This window comes from Schistocerca gregaria, chromosome 4, assembly GCF_023897955.1.
Source record: "Schistocerca gregaria isolate iqSchGreg1 chromosome 4, iqSchGreg1.2, whole genome shotgun sequence".
NCBI classification, from domain to species: domain Eukaryota; kingdom Metazoa; phylum Arthropoda; class Insecta; order Orthoptera; family Acrididae; genus Schistocerca; species Schistocerca gregaria.
Genome location: NC_064923.1, coordinates 370,540,594 through 370,554,681, shown reverse-complemented (window position 1 = coordinate 370,554,681; position 14,088 = coordinate 370,540,594).

Genomic DNA, 14,088 nt, shown 5'->3' with positions numbered 1-14,088 from the left:
CTTACAGCAAGACGCACATTTAGCGCTACAGGACACGCATTTGAGTGATTAATTTTGTACTTAAACCGTTTATTTTTCAAGGTTTTTGAATTACAAAGAAAGTTTTTCGTGACACATTTCATTCCATTGCTGTAATCTGTAACACCTGAGGGTATAATTACATTAATCCTCAGCGGGGTACACGCTTACTTTGTGTACCATGTGTGTAGCAAGCACAAGGAGCCCTAGCTAATATGGTATTTGCTTATACAACTTTACACATCGGTACCATATTTCTCTAACACAGAATTACGCAGCTATCTGATCATTTAACTGAGAGAGACAAATATTTATTTTACTACATCAGTGACAGATGTTTACGCAATTACATAGTTGGATAACTTCACACTTATGAAATTGTATTTTGTCTGTACTTTGTGGAATGTTCATATTTTTTCAGAACCATTGTGGTACTATGAGAGCTTGGAATGATGTATTTGGTATGGGATCATGATTTTTAAAGTACATTTGAGGTAGATGACAGTTTTGAAATGAGCACAGAATTTTTTTTAGGTCTTAAAATATTCAGAAAGCTACAACGATTTTGAGATGTGATTGATCCGTTATGATGTAATTACTACAACGATGATGTGTATTATGCTGTTGAGGTATGTTTATGATCAATAAACTGATGCTATATGAGGAATTTGATTATGCTACGTATTTATTATGATGAAATATTGAAGAAGTGTCTGGGAATATGTATATGTGTAATAAAGCAAGGAATAATGAGTAGTGGTTAGGGACTATGGTTTGTGAAACAGGATGTTGGAAACCAAGAATCGTACTTTAAGAGTTATTAAACGTGTGTATATGCGTGAATGTATCACTATGCTGGCGAAAATTTTTTGGTCACTGTTATATTTACAGGATTTTGTTTCTACAGATTTGAAACGCAAATTCTCGACCTATGAAATTTTTATGTGACTGTCACTGTAGCGGAAACTGCTGTCGTAAATATTTCAGTAAGAAAGGTAAGTGACCTTGATGTAATGCGTTTTGGGCGCCCAGCTGAGAGATAGTCGTCTGACAAAAGAAAGCCATTAGGTGGAGAAGAAATAAAGGCCATTATCTCGCTATTGACATTCCTTTGTAGAAAGCATAGCAAATACGACGCGCTCAAACTTGAAAACATATGATTATACTGTTGGGCTCTTAATTTATGATATTTACTAAAATGCCTAATGAAATGGTGAGAAACATTTTACATCTATTGTCTTTCTAGTTGAGAGATATTTTATGCCTTTGGAGATGCCATTTGCCTAGTGAATGACGTTTGATATGTTGCTTTGTATATATATTTGCTCATTTTGTTTAATATCACATTTCTAGCTGCAGCAGCATTGGTTAAAATAAAATTTAATAGATGTACTAATATCACTATTTTCTGTCTACAGACCCAGTAAAGAATAATTTTATGCTGTGCTTTCATAGAAAAGAGAGCACAAATAGACATTTCCCTACACAGGAATTGCAAAAATAATGTTTTTAACCGTTTGGTAACTTACCTGCTACAGTAAGTCAAGGTGATGCATCACCCTAGTGTTAAGATGTGAGATAGGTATTAAACATGGCCATTTTTACTGGAATATTTTTTCTGCTTGAGCTTTGTCATATTTAGATATAAGTTATTGCATTTGCTGCTGTTGTTTGCCAGACAGAGTGCTACTAAATTTCACTTTGTATTACTCTGTTAAGCCAGTTTTACTATTGAGTTATTTTCCTTGTTGCTGCACATTGGCTTATATTAGTTGTAATATTGCAATTGCTCTGTTAATTTAGATTTACTGTTGCTTCCTTTGCCAATATGCATTTTTTTGTCATTGCTGTTTGCATTAATTGTTTTGCACTGCTGCATTGCCTTGTCCCTTAGTTAAGCATCTGAGCTCAGTAGATTTAAGTTAGTTTAAGAGGGGCTAGACTATATAAGAGAATGAGTTGCGATGGATTGGAATAAATGCATTGAGAAGTTATACGAAAAAAGTACAGAAAGCAGGTATAGATAGCACTTTTTGAAATAATGAAGAACGAAGCGAGATCTCCAAGAAGTAAAGAAAGTTTTGTTTGCAAGGTACTGCAGTAAAACAAACCCTGTCCTTTCCCTTTCTGTTATTCCTCTATGTGTTTGTGTACTCTTGTATATTTGTGTTCTTCCTGTCATGTGTTTATCTGATGAGAGTTGCATTGTAGAATTTTTCTGATAATCTGTTATTTACTTTGTGAAGATGTTTAGACATTATTTATTCTGTTTTGTTGCTCATATGTGAAGGTGATATTTCAAAAGTTATTCTGATCTTTTATGTATGTACTTATGTCATAATTCCTGTAACACTGATGTATACATTTATTTCTATTTTTTGTAAAGCCTGTGTTACTACAAATGTTATCTGTACTGTTATGTTCTTTAATGATGTATTTTGTATCTTTCTAATTGTATTCTTATATTGTAAATTTATAATTGTATAGACACCAGTTCTTCAAATTATATATCATTTCACTGCACACGTTTCTGTTGGTCATAGTATATGGACAATATATGAGAGGTTGGGACTTTTAGTGTTTGCACATGTGTTAATAATTCATCAAGGGACTGGATAACAACATTGCTGGTTTTAAGGACAGTTCCAAAAACTTCTTGAGTACACAAGTGGTGGTTTATGGACTTGCTATATTCTCCGCAAGACTCTTCGATGGTGATTGTGCACCAGCACAATCGCAACAGTTGGCTGCTGGTCGTCTCTACAAGGACTACAGTGGGTCTGCTCTTTGATGACCTATGTGCCAATATTCTTCAAAACTTCGACTGACTCTGCAGTGGGTTTTCTCTGTTGTGGACCTTTACCTGTCTGCATGTCAAAGAGTCAGCACTGTCTTTCTGTTGGAAGGACAACACCACTTCTTCAAGACTGCATGGAAATCACTTCCGTGTGAATTTTCTTTTATTGCTCAGACATTGAGAAAAACACAGCTATTTTACTGTGATGAACGATCAGGACTGTCTTTATGGACTGTGAGAAAATTTTAGCTTTTGGCCAACATTGTATCAATAAGTGTGTGCATTTGATTTCTTTGTTATTGTAATTATAATTATGAAAATTTTTTTCAAATCTATATTGGCTAGTGGCCAAAACAAATTGTAAAATTTTTTGTGGGGAGCTTGGGGGCTATGTAAGTAGGCTGATTAGGTTTTCTTATTGGTAACGCCACGTAGTGCTCTGTATGAAAAATCACTGGCTGTGTGTTGGGCAGCTGGATGTTAAAAGCGCGTTGCGTTGCACAGTTGGAGGTGAGCCGCCAGCGGTGGTGGATGTGGGGAGAGAGATGGCGGAGTTTTGAAATTTGTAAGACTGGATGTCGTGAACTGCTATATATATTATGACTTTTGATGATATTAAGGTAAATACATTGTTTGTTCTCCATTAAAATCTTTCATTTGCTAACTAATCCCTATCAGTAGTTAGTGCCTTCCGTAGTTTGAATCTTTTATTTAGCTGGCAGTAGTGGCGCTCGCTGTATTGCAGTAGCTTGAGTAACGAAGATTTTTGTGAGGTAAGTGATTTGTGAAAGGTATAGGTTAATGTTAGTCAGGGCCATTCTTTTGTAGGGATTTTTGAAAGTCAGATTGCGTTGCACTAAAAATATTGTGTGTCAGTTTAAGCACAATCATATATAATTGTTCAAAGGGGACGTTTCAGTATGGGGATGTAAAAGTGGATGTAGAGCTCACTCTCATTTGCCGTGGTTGTGGCACTGTCCAGAGACCGTGATGCCACAGCAAAGTCGGCAATGCAAATCGATACCGCAGACATTAGCGAGGCCTCGCTGCAATTCACAATGACATGTGGGAGGCGTTCCAGAAGACCACGCCTCCCTCCCAGCATAGCAGCGCCCTCGTGCTGAGGTCAATATTAGTGTAGTACGAGACCTCAGCTACAGCAGTCAACATCATTGTCTAGGACCAAAGTGTATCTGCAGCATGCGGAACGCTTCAGAAAGTTTTTTATTTTTTTTCGTAAACGTGTTGACAGTGAACGGTGCCTACGCTTTCGGATCCTCTATCCGTTATACGAAATAGGTTGTCGGTCATAGCAAAGAAGGAAGGTCTATACAGTCTTCACTAAACAGTCGCTGCATCCTGGTTGGATTTATGGACGAGTACCTTTTCGCTACGTGCGAAATTGAGTAGTTTTACTTTTTAATAGCCGATGATCTGTTCATTTTATTTGTGCGTGTCGTGAAGATTGTCACTGAGTCTTGTGGTCGCCATTTGTGTTGTGTGTGTATATGTGGGACCAGTGGTAACTGATTCATGTTTCAGGTTTTATCGTGTCAATTTAATGTTGAGTATAACGTATCGCCAAGAAGTGTATGCAGGAGTGAAGTCTGAAATAAAATCTGGTTGCAAGCTCTCGGCACTTTACACCAAATGAGGTAACTGTAGATGAATTCTTGTGCTTCAGCTCAATCTTTGAGTTAAATAATCACCTTCGGTAACCGAACCATTCGGATCTCCTTTCGTGGCTTTCATCTGAAGGAGTTCTGCGCCTGGTTTTTAAATTATCAAGTACATCCGTATAGTACTTGAGTAAGCCTTAAATTGTGCCAGGAGTGAAAACGATGCATGCGAAAGTTACGTGTTAGGTCATGCTATAGTTGTTACTGTGTATTTTAAGTTTGCTGCCTAACTGATTTTATCTGAAGGTTGTTTTGAAATTCGAATATATGTCAATTTATCATTATAAATTTTGTTTCAGGGTTTACTACTTGCATTTTAAGACAGGTTTGGGGATTTAAATTTCAGTGACGACTAGCTACGTAGTTTCAGCTGAAACATTTAATTGGTGTCTTTGTAACTGCCTTGGGCTTAAATGTGACATCATTGTATCGTCGCCATTTGCCATCAATGTTGCATCGGAGATAATATTTACTTAGGGTTATTGTAACGGCGTGGCCGAGCGGTTCTAGGCACTTCAGTCTGGAACCGAGCGACCGATACGGTTGCAGGTTCAAATCCTGTCTCTGGCGTGGACGTGTGTGATGTCCTTAGGTTAGTTAAGTTTAAGTAGTTCCAAGTTCTAGGGGACTGATGATCTCAGATGTTAAGTCCCATAGTTCTCAGAGCCATTTGAACCATTTTTTATTGTAATGTCTCCATTTAAGTGTTGGGCAACATGGGTTTTTCGTAAATGTCGGGTAGGAATTTCGTGTTAATAAATTTGTTTTAAAAAAATTTCCGAATTATTGTTAGCCCGGCACCTTACCACTTCCTACAGCTTCTTTCATAGCAGAGTAGTTAAATTTTCAGGCAAACTTACGGTGTTGTTAACGTCGAACATTGTACCTGAAGAGGTTAATTAGTGCATCAAGTTATGCTCTGCTAATCTATGACTGTTGCACGTTATCCAGTACTACTGCGGCAAAGATGTGCGTCAAAGTTAAGTAGATCTTTTATTAATTAATATGACAAAGTTAACTAATATTTCACGTGGAGTTTGACGTGCCACCTCACAGCAATCCAAAAACCCATCGTTGCGGCCGTTCGCGTGGTCACAGCAGTGACTCTGCGTCGTCGCCCATCGAGAATCGTCCTTTATTCGGTCGCATCCCTCGGGCCCATCGCCAGAAATCGTAGATTCCTCGCGGTCCGGTGGCCGGCTACACAGCGAAAGCGACGCGACGAATGGCCCGGCGGCCGATGCATTGTTTACCGCGTGACGCTATCTTGTCGGACGGAGTGTTCGCTTCCCAGCGCTGGCCGGCCGGAATGCGACCAGGTATTCGGTAATTGGGCGCGGTGTGTCTGCCTTAATGAGCGCCGGGGGCTGGCCGGGAAACGGCACCCCTGTGTCACGGCCGGAGCGGGCAGCGCGGCGGCGATCTGCGCCTGCGCCGATAAGGCAGCAGCTGTCCGAAGCCGCCGCCGCCTCCTGCCAACCCCCGTTCAGCCGGCAGCAGAATTTGTCTGCAGCCGGGGGACAGGTGATCACGGCTACGCATTAGCCCTGGTAGCCCCCTCCGACCATCGAAGCGATCTGACCTTCGATAAAAGCGCTTCATTTCTCACTGTGTCATTCGACACCACCATTTCCTCTCTTCTTTACGATGATTCTGTGACGTCTGCTTCTGAACTTACTCTCTCCAAAGTGTCATAAGCTGATGGGCAAACAATATCTCTTCTCAGTATTTGCCAATCCGAAATAACTAATTAATACAGGGTATCCAGAAAAGGGCTCCCTGATTTCAAAATTAAATATCTCAAAAACAAAGATCGATAGAGGACTGCAGTAAACGGTATGTTTATTGTGAAAGCTGTAAGAAGTTTATACAGCAGTTTGAAATAATAGTTACAAAAGCTGCTAACAGATGGCGCTCTACGCTGTACAGCTCATTTCAGCATACATAAGTGAAATAATCGTATGAAAACAATATTTGCAAACAATCACATCACAATGTTTTCAAAATGTTCACCATTGGTACTACAGAGATGGCGCAAACGAAGAATGAAATTAGCCATCACATTTCGTGGTGTCTCAACCGAAATGGATTCACATGCCACAGAGATCGCCGATTCAAGCTCGTCCAGCGTGGCGGGATGCTTCGGGTAGACCATGTCTTTCACTGTGCCCCACAAAAAAAAGTCACAGGGAGTCAAATCCGGAGAATATGGAGGCCAATCCATGCCTGCACCAGTAAATTTGGGATATTCTAAACAATGACTCGATTCCCGAAGTATTCCTCAAGAAAGCGAAACACTTGTTCGGTCCGATGTGGTCGGGCTCCATCTTGCATAAACCATTCAGTACCTGGTCGATCCTCTAACGCTTGCTGTGTGGAGACAAATTGTTCCAAAATTGCAACGTAACGTGCACCTGTGACCGTTTCTCTAATGAAAAAAGGGCCAATAATGGCTCTGCTGCATATTGCAGCCCACACAGTAACTTTAGGAGAATTCAGGGGTTTCGCTTCACACCAATATGGTTTTTCGGAACCCCAAAATCGCCAGTTCTGCTTATTCACGTATCCATTCAGGTGGAAGTGTGCTTCATCTGTAAACCAGATGCAGCCAACATCAAATCCTCCACCATCTATCATTGTGAGCATCTGATTAGCAAAGGCAACCCTTGGTTGCACAGCTCGTACGGGTATGGCCTGGTGCGTTTGAGTTTTGAATGGAAGCATGTGTAGGCTCTTTCTCAGTATTTTCTGTGTGCTGGAACGCTTCAAACCAGTCTCAGATGCAATTCTACGGGCGGATGACATTGGATTTCGCTGAATAATTCCAGAAACTGTGGCGATATTTTCAGGCGTAACTGAGGTTTGCTTGCGGCCAACATGCCCCACTAGATCATCAGTTACGATGCCTGTTCGTTGAAATTTTGCGAAGAGCGTACGAATGATTTTCGCATCGCGTCGTTTTGGAACATTAAGTCGTGCTTGAAAACTTCGCCTTGTTGCCGTAGGACTCCCTTCTAACCTGTGGTACTCTAGCACCAGAAAAACGCGTTGTTCAATGGAGTACATGGTTTTAATCTCTTCCTTCGGTACGCTAACCTCCTTTCACGTTTCAATAGTGGAACTGATCGCTCTGAGCTTCGGATCACTATTTATACTAGGCATTACGTATGGCGATTACAGCGCCATCTGTTAGCAGCTTTTGTAACTATTATTTCAAACTGCTGTATAAACTTCTTACAGCTTTCACAATAAACATACCGTTTACTGCATTCCTCTATCGATCTTTGTTTTCGAGATATTTAATTTTGAAATCAGGGAGTCCTTTTCTGGACACCTTGTAAGAAATCCAAAAATAATTGTTATTTTTTTAATGAAACGTTCAGTACGCTTAGTTTACAAGTAATTTAACGGGAGTTCCCGAGCAAAATTTTGAAATATTTAGCACTTTTCAAAACAAATTCTGTATTATTGCTTACTTCTTTCCTAATCAAATGGTGGTTAATTTAAGCCTGCATGGCCGTTAGAAGTATTTTATTTTTATCATCCTACTTGCGTATCTGTGAAGCTACCTAATTTTCGTCACGCATCTGTTTACACAGTCTAGCGAGAAAGAAAATGGTATAGGCATGCCTATTCAAATACAGCAATACAATACAAGCATAATACAATACAACGAGTGTCAGGCGCAGTTGTTAAATCGGTTGTACCTTCCCAATAGTTTATTTCCGTAACCTCGCAATAAAAATGTGACTAACCTTGCAACAACAAAAAATGTGACTCATATATAACCTTTCAATAATTAACTGACTGTGAATCTAAACTCGAAAATCTTGGACGTCAGCAGTGCTGCCTCATGGCCCTGCAAGATCATTCTGAATAAATTGAAAATTCTTACCTCAGTGAAGTCGCCGGATTACGCGTATATATCTGCTCCTATAAGAAATATTTCTGTCACAGCCCAGTGCAATGTTGGCCACTTGATTTTGTCATGTATGAAAAACAACTGATTTTATTTATGATAATTGGCACGACTATGGGTAGGAGAAATTAGTAAAAAACTTTAAATTCAGATGAATGACTGTCAAAAGTTATCTTTATAAGAAATATTATGATTGAAAAATTATTGAAAATTATTTACATGTGGCTTTGATATAACAATAGTACAAAGTGACTTGTTGCAAATAACATATTAGCTCGGCAATGAATATTAATTTTTATTTTTTATTTTTTACTTTATACTACATCGCTCAGGCACCGCCATCGTTCTCCACGACTGGCCTCGGTAATTTCATACAGGACACAAGTGCTCTCTGTGAGCTATACAACTGCTCTCTTAGAGCGACCTGACCCAACTGCCCTACTGCGAGCTACTTACTACTACGGCTGCGGACACTGCTCTCTGGTCTGCGATTCTATTGTAGCTTACATATCGCAGGCAGCGCGTGAGCAATCCATTGAAGTTACATCTGCTCGAGTGCGCTAGCAATAAATTCCTTAGTCATGGACCTCTTACACGGTTACTGCTGATACAATGGCAACGGTAATTTTACAAGTGTACCGTGAACATCAGGAATCCAGTAAAACATCAAATCTCCGACATCGCTGCGGCCGGAAAAAGATCCTGCAAGAACGAAACCAACGACGACTGAATAGAATCGTTCAACGAGAGATTAGAGTAATCCTTCCGCAAATTGCTGCAGATTTCAATGCTGAGGCATCAGTAACTGTGAGCGCTCTAACCATTAAACGAATCACCATCGATATGGGCTTTCGGAGGCGAAGGTGTACATTTATAATCTTGATGACTGCACGTCACAAAGCCTTACACCTCGTTTTAGCCTGTCAACTCCGACATTGCACTGCTGATGACTGGAAACATGTTGCCTGGTCGGACGAGTCTCGTTTCAAATTGTATCGAGCGGATGGACGTCCACGGGCATGGACACAACCTCATGAATCCGTGGACACTGCACGTCAGCGTGGGAATGTTCTAGCTGGTGGAGGCTCTTTAATGGTGTGGGTCGTGTGCTGTTGGACTGATAGGGGACCCCTGATATGTCTACATATGACTCTGACAGATGACATGTACGTAAGCATCCTGTCTGATCACCTGCATCCTTTCATGTCCATTGTGGATTCCGACAGACTTGGGGAATTCCAGCAGGCCATTGCAACACCCCATACGTCCAGAAATGCTACAGAGAGACTCCAGGAACACTCTTCTGAGTTTAAACACTTCCGCTGGCCACCAAACTCCCCAGATAGGAACATTATTGAGCATATCTCGGATGCCTTGCAGCGTGCTGTTCAGAAGAGATATCCACCCCTCGTACTCTCACGGATTTATGGTCAGTCCTGCAGGCTTCATGGAGTCAGTTCCCTCCAGCTCTACTTTAGACATTATTCGAGTCCATGCCACGTCGTGCTGCGGCACTTCTGCGTGTTCGCTGGCACCCTTCACGATATTAGGTAGGTGTACCAGTTTCGTTGGCTCTTCAGTGCACATGGCTATCTCTGAAAGTACTCCACATGGATTGCTGTGGTTTTCACCTATTGATAGAAGACATATGGATTTCATATGTTTTCTGGCATTGCATACAATTCAGTTTTACTGTACTTGGACAAAGATGAAAGAGCGCGCTGCATGGGTAGTAAACAATATTCTTGATTTTGTGTTGAATGTAATGTGTGGTGTGCTTGGTCGCCAGTCATTTGTGCAGTGCTAGTGCATTCTTATTTGAGACGTAGTAGCGAGCAGTTGAATTTTCAGAGATGGAGATTTGGTGTTTGTGAATCTGAGAGAAATTATTTTGAATACTTTATTATGGAACTGAAAACTTAATTGTAAACATATGTTATTGATTCTATTGACGGAGAAGATTTTTTTGGAGGAATTTTTCAAGGTATTCAGTGCATGTGTAAGAATGAAATATTTATTTGTCAGAATTAGTGACTGAAGGAAATCTTTTTCCTTCAGATAACGAATAAAATTCATAATTAGTGTTAATTTTATCTCTTTGTTTTCATTATATCACGAATAACGCAATTGGTTGGAATGTCTCTAATTTTTGTACCAACGGAATTTCGTAATTGCTAGTGTTTTCTTTTTTACAGTAATCAGAGATTAAATTTTCAAAAAACATTCTTTAAAGTAAAATTCTCTTCCATCATTCTCAGTAAAGTTTTCAATATTTTGTCGTGTGTGCATTGCACATTATGCCACAGACTGTTTCTGGCAACAACAAAAAAATTCTTGTGAGTGGTTTATTTTTTTTCTTTAGATGCTGCATCTGATGATTTCTATTTGCTCTCGAGAACGTCAGTACATCAGACACAAAACAACATGCTGAGCATGAGGTAAGTTACTTTTATTTCACAACAGATCTCACTTTGCAATCTTATGTGGAACTAGTTCGTAGTCAGAATTATCAGGTATTGCACTAAGCAAGCAGATTAATTTACAGCTATCAGTGTAAGTAATCCAAAACAGTTATATTTCTTCTGAGTAGAGCAATATTTTATTTTTGTGGACATTTCAAGTCAGAAAATGTACCTCATGTCATACAACTTCCAGTATTGAGTGTCAGTTAAATAGTTTTCACTGAGTACACAATTAGCTACTTTTCGTATTTAATTTTCACATTTCAAATTCAGTATTTCACCAAGTTTAAAGTTTTGTTGCAATAGCACAGCACAGGACCAGCCAAGACTCAATATTGCTCAACAGCTAAATACGACGTATGAAGATCGCGTTACGCAAGGAGAAAGTTTCTGAAAAATAAAGGGTATTCAGTTCTTTCATATATAGATAAATTTTTATAGAAAGCTTACAAAGGTATATAGCGCTCAATGTTGGCTCCCCAGCTGTTTACAAAATGTTTGACCCTTGACTTTGTTTGTTATGAAAACTGATGCAAACTTTGGTCACCACCTAACTGTCAGGCGGCAAGCTACTGAGGAGTCGATTGCCTGATAAAACAACAAATGAACTCCAATAGTATTGTGGAACAGCCATCAGGAATAACAGAACTGATTTGTGAGGTATGGAGAAAGCAATTTGTCTCACACACTTCCATAATCTCTCAAATGACAGAAAAGTAGTAAATTCATTTTGCCTGACTGGACATGATTCATGGTTTATGCATTCAAAAGTCTGTAATTTCAGGACACAAGAATTCTATTTCTGATGTTGTTTTCGAAAGCTATCAAGCAAGTTTATAGTGATGTTGCTGACCTAGACCACTTCCGAATGTGTCTACTACATGGGCACACTTGAAATCCAAATTTGCTACTCAATAACATGATTTGGACATGAGTACCCAAGAAAATGCTCGTGAGGTTAAATACTCGGAAATGAGGAGTCACTGATTCTGTGTTACCATTTAATGATGGAAACATGGTAAGAATTAGAGTGCTGATGCTCCTTACATCAATTCTGGCTGCAATAATGTAAAGGGACTGCAATTTTTAGACAAATTAAGAGTTGCCAAGTCACAGTGTGCAGCTGAATTAAACACCAAAGAAGCAAGGCCAGTCTGAAAGTAAATGCTTTTGAGAAAGAGTGGAACAAGGTAGAGAAAATGTTCTATGCTTCTGAGTGCTTTTGAGCCTTTATTAAAAAAATGTCTGAGTTTTTATCATTTTTCATGCTTGACCTCGATTTTCCCAAAATGACTTTTCTTCAGTTAATGTTGCTATACTCGAAAAACTACTTGTGGTAACTACATGAAACTTTGTGACCTGCTTGATTATAACTTACTGCACCTACTGAAACACACCCATGGCATTGATTTGAAAGATTATGATGTTAACTGTTTGCATGTACAAATATTTAATGTAAAAATTGCATATTTTTAATAATTTCTATCTTTGGTTCTTCTGCAGTTCATTTCTTAACTCTGTTTCAGTCAACATAAATAATATAAATATGTTACCTGCAAAAAATTTAGAGTATCATCTTCATATCATTCCAAAGGTACAGGTACTTAAACGTGGCTTATCAAACTCTGCCGGCATAGGCCTTGCAAGCTCTCCTTAAATGAAATATGAGGCCTGTTGTATTCTTAAATGGGTATCTTCGTGCAGAGAACCGTTTTTGTGGGCAAAGTGGACACTTTCAGGCTTTTGCGAGGGTTAAAATTTAATAGTGGCAACTATTTATTTACAACTGATAAACGTATGGGGCTGCTATAAATGATTCATTCATTTACAAAACTCTACATTCTCCAATGTATTACATGTACAGTTATGACTGATGCATGAATAGAACTATAAACTCACTAAGTTAACATTTTGCACTACACAAATTTCCTATGAGTGCCCCCTCAGCTCACACAACACACATCCAAGCGGCAGTCAAGTTCGTTCCAAACCTTCTCTAACAACGTCCTGTTTGTGGTCATCGCAGTAGCATTAATGTATTCCCTGTTTTGTTCCACTTTTCTTGTCAGTGAGGGTACATAATCAAGGTCTTTAATGTATCCCAAAGAAAAAAGTCACAAGACGTTAGATTAGGCGATATGGGGAGCCAAGGTAACAGAGGCACATAATCTTCACTACCACTCCAAATGTACCGATATGGAAGTTCGTCGTTTAGGTAGCGATGAACATTGATGCCCCCATGAAGGGCGGCACAGTCTTATGGGGAGACGAAATTATCGGAATCAGCAGCCATTTGTGGAAATAACCACAACTGCAACACATCAAGGTAAGAGGTATCCGTCTCAATCTTCTCACAGAAGAAAAATGGCCCATATAGCTTCATCTGTGACACTGCGCAGAAAACAGTGACCTTCGGAAAATCGCGTTCATGCGCTACAGTTCCAGAAGCATTTTCAGTGCCCCACAGTCTCACATTCTGACGATTATCCTTTCCAGATAAATGGAATGTTTCTTCGTCTCCGAATATCACCTTGAAGTCAAAAGCTGTTTTTTGGTTTTGTCGCCATTTTGTCAAGGCACTGCACTCGTAACGCCAGATGGTGGGCAGAATGCAAACTCGATGAGTTTACGATCCTGTTCATACTCGACGAATCTCTGTAACAGTTCCGAAGCAAATGCCACGAAGTGCTTCTTTCATCTCAGGAATCAATTCGAAGTCATAAAGTTTTAAGTCGTGAAATTATTGTGGGTGATACAGTGGAGGCTTTCACGATCGGATGTCTTAGTTACTGCCAGGTCTTAAGGGATGTATAGTCGTACTTCACGAAACTTTTCCGTTCATAACGTTTCGTCTAGAGCTCCGCTTGAGATCTTAAGAGGTGCTCCTGGTTCCGCCGAGTCTTTTCGACCTCTGAAGACGTCCAGCGCAGCTCTGAAGGAAACGTTAGGAGGAGAAAAATTTCATGGACCACGACCTTACAATCCGTAAGACTTAGCAGCAGCTAAGTATCGTGGATAGTGCAACACTTCCCAACCACAGCGTCCAAACTAAACAGAACTTGTAGCGTATGCATCCGAACGCTGTCACGCAAAATGATGGATACATTCTGCAGAAAGTGTCTCCGGTTCTTTCGCAATACTGGTGGCAGGTTGTATTCCTAAAGTGAAGGACGTAACAGCACAGTGACGCTTTGCGGTTGGGGAACAGTGTGC